The following is a 3,401-nucleotide window of genomic DNA, read 5'->3' as shown; positions in this document are numbered from 1 at the left end:
AACTGTGACGTCATGTGATGGTTTGGGTTGGAGCTGCGAGCCCGGCCATGGGCAGGGACAGCGTTGTGAAAAATGTGTGGTTTATGATTGGTTTTTGGCAAATATTAAAATGAATATTATATGTGTTATGTTAGGGTTATGCTGTATTAATTTATGTATTAAATTACGCTGTATTAATTATTTAAGTAGCGTGTTAAATACAGTTTAGGTTATAACATAATGTAACGATGTATGTGGGATAGTTTTTTAAAGAATGGAATGAGGTACTCGCAGCAGATAGCAGCCAATCACTTTGTTTTTAAAATTTTAAAAGTTTAATGATAATAAAATGGTTATAAAAATAGCAATATAATTAGAGTAATAATTATTTGGACAATTTGGATTAGGACAATATGAGACAATAAGAACAAAGAGTTATGGATGTCTGGGTACCTCTTTCTGGGCAAAATAAGCCCAAAAAAGGACACAGTTAACAGAGGATTAACCCTTAAAAACAATAACCTGTTGCATATTCATACACCTCATACATGATGCGTGAATTCCATTCAAACACAAGATGCTCTGGTCAGTGTCAACTTCTTCCTCTGAATCCTGAGGTGTCTTCAGGGCTGAGCAAGGCAGGAAGAAATTCATTTCTTCTGATAATGGGGCAATAAATTCTTTTTCTCTGAAATTCTGAGGTGTCCTGTGGCTGCTATCTCAGTCCATGTGCCTCATTCCTTCCTTTAAAAAATATCCCACATACATAGTTCCTACTTTAACTACAAAAATTACATTTTAACTACAAAACTCCATTTACCCCGCTATAAAAATGTTAATGCAGCACTACTAATCAATACAACAAAATTCTTGCCTAGAGCCATATAACATGCACTTTTCACAAACTGGTTTAACTAACAACTTCTTAAAAACCTCAATTCCTTACCAGCTCAGAGCACCGACCCGTTCCATCCCAAATCTTTAGGTTTTTAAGGAAAACAGTGAACACAGAGCCCACGCTTAGAGGTTGGATGTTTTATTCGCTGTCTCTACTTGCTCATCAACACCTGGCTGGCAGAGCTGTCACCACCACACTGCAGCACTCACTCAAACACACTCTGCAAACAGCAAACAGACCAAAATGCTCCTCCCCACCGGGAAACACTCCCCACCAGCAGTGCATTTTTCCTCTCTTTAAATACAGATACCTGTGGAATGATAATAATAAGAGATAAACTCCAGTTCTGGTTTGGTTTGCAGGCCCCCTCCTTCATCCCGCTGCCTTCCACTGCTGGAGATATTCTGTAATTGATTTGTTCAGTGTAATTCCCATTTTATTGGGAATCCTGCAGTTGTTGCTCAGCCTCTTCCCTGCTCTGCGGGCTCTGGGGGTGCCAGCCTGGCCCTGGGAGGGGCTTTAATCAGCATTTCATGTCAAAGGATAGAAAATAGTCTTTAAAACCTGGCTTGGGGAACAACAAGGCAGGTTCAGGTCCCACAGAGACACAACACAGAGCTGGAGCTGAGCGCCCTGCAAGGCTCAGCCCTCAGGGCTTCAAAAAGGAGAGGGGAAAAACTCCTGCCAAAAATGCAAAGAAAAGGGGGGATTTCCCTGTGCTGCAGAGTCCCATGGGATCAGGGGCCTCGTTTCACCCTGGGACACCTCTCTACACAGCTGCTTCCCCACAAAAGATCAGCTCAAGTTCAAAAAGTGCAGCTCTGGCCAAGCCGTGATTTTTTTTCCCGATCAAAGCCCCTCTTGAACAGCCCATTTCTCTGCTGTCTTTGGCTCCCCAAACCCCACTGAGCTCCAGGGTGCATCCTCACTCAGAGCTATTTTGATTTCTGTTCATGCTGGAGAAAAACCCAAAATCCAATTTTCCTCCCCCTGCTCTGACCTCAACCTCCTGTCCCTGCTCTGTCACCCTCAGGTCCGTCACTGCTGCATCACCTTTGGCAAAACATCCAATTTTGGGGTTTTTTTTTGACCTTCCCATCCCAGCTGCTCAATTCTGCACCCCCATCCTGGGGGAGTGAACCTCCTGTACAAATTTGGTGGGATTTTTACCCTGAACACACCATTCTAAGCCCAAAATGTGGGGGTGCAGCTGATGGTTGCTGCCTTAGGGCTCAACCTGCAATTCCCACATGGAATATGGCTTTTGCTGACTTGCTCTCTATTAAAATCTGTAAATGGTTATTCTTTTTCCTGCCTTTAAAAAAAAATTCATTTTCAAGAAGTTTGTCTGCTGCTTTAATTTAAAAAAAGTATAAACTCACTGACCTCCCTCAGGGAACAGCAGTTACATGGAAAAATCTCACAATATTCAAATTCTTGTGTTGGAATTGTGTCAATCCTGACCTGGAATGCCAAGGGGAGGCTGGACCAGCATTCCCAGACCCCATCACCACCAGGAGGGATCCACAGCAAGGCTGAAGGTGAGGAACACACCCAAAAAAACACAATCCAGGGCTTGGGAATGACAAGGGAAGCACTGGAACGAGCTGTTCTCCAGAGAGGGTTGAATATTTGGGGTCAAAGGCTCCTAAAACCTCTCCTAACACAGCAACAGTCCCACAGCTGGGCTGGTGGCAGCGCTGGACATGTCACAGCTATGGCAGAAAAATAAAATAAAAAAAAACTTTTAGGATTATTTATAGGAACCCCTTAAAGACAACTCACTGCCTTTGCAGGGAAAAGTGGGAGAAATCCTGGTTCTGCCTCGTTTTTTGGGATCTTCCCAAACCACAGCGGCCCAGAGTGGGAAGAAAAGTCACCGCTGTGTCCCCTCAGCTGGCGGGGACAGACACAGGGACAGCGAGGGGAGCTGGCAGGACAGGACACGAGGATGTCCCAGGGCCCAGAGCAGCAGCCAAGGCTCGGTGGTGTCACCACTGTGGGCCCATTAACTGTCACAGGAAGGCCCTGGCACGGCCACCGGGGCTGGGTGGTCACTCTGGAACATGGTGGGGTGGTCACTCTGGAACGCGGCCACCGGGCCCACATCGGGGCGGTCACTCTGGAATGTGGCGGGATTGTCACTGGAACGTGGCCACCGGGCCCACGCTGGGGTGGTCACTCTGGAACACGGCCTCTGGGCCCACAGCAAAGTGGTCACTCTGGACCATGGTGGGGTGGTCACTCTGGAACTTGGCCACCGGGCCTTTGGTGGGGTGGTCACTCTGGAATGTGGCCACTGGGGCCACTGCGGGGTGGTCACTCTGGACCATGGTGGGGTTGTCACTCTGGAACGTGGCCGCCGGGCCCTCAGCAGGGTGGTCACTCTGGAATGTGGCCACAGAGGCCACAGTGGGATGGTCACTCTGGAATGTGGCAGAGTGGTCACTCTGGATCATGTTGGGGTGGTCACTCTGGAATGTGGCCACAGAGGCCACATCGGGGTGGGCACTCTGGAACATGG

The sequence above is a fragment of the Geospiza fortis genome, unplaced genomic scaffold (genome assembly GCF_000277835.1).
Source record: "Geospiza fortis unplaced genomic scaffold, GeoFor_1.0 scaffold241, whole genome shotgun sequence".
NCBI classification, from domain to species: domain Eukaryota; kingdom Metazoa; phylum Chordata; class Aves; order Passeriformes; family Thraupidae; genus Geospiza; species Geospiza fortis.
Note: the sequence above shows the minus strand (reverse complement) of the source record.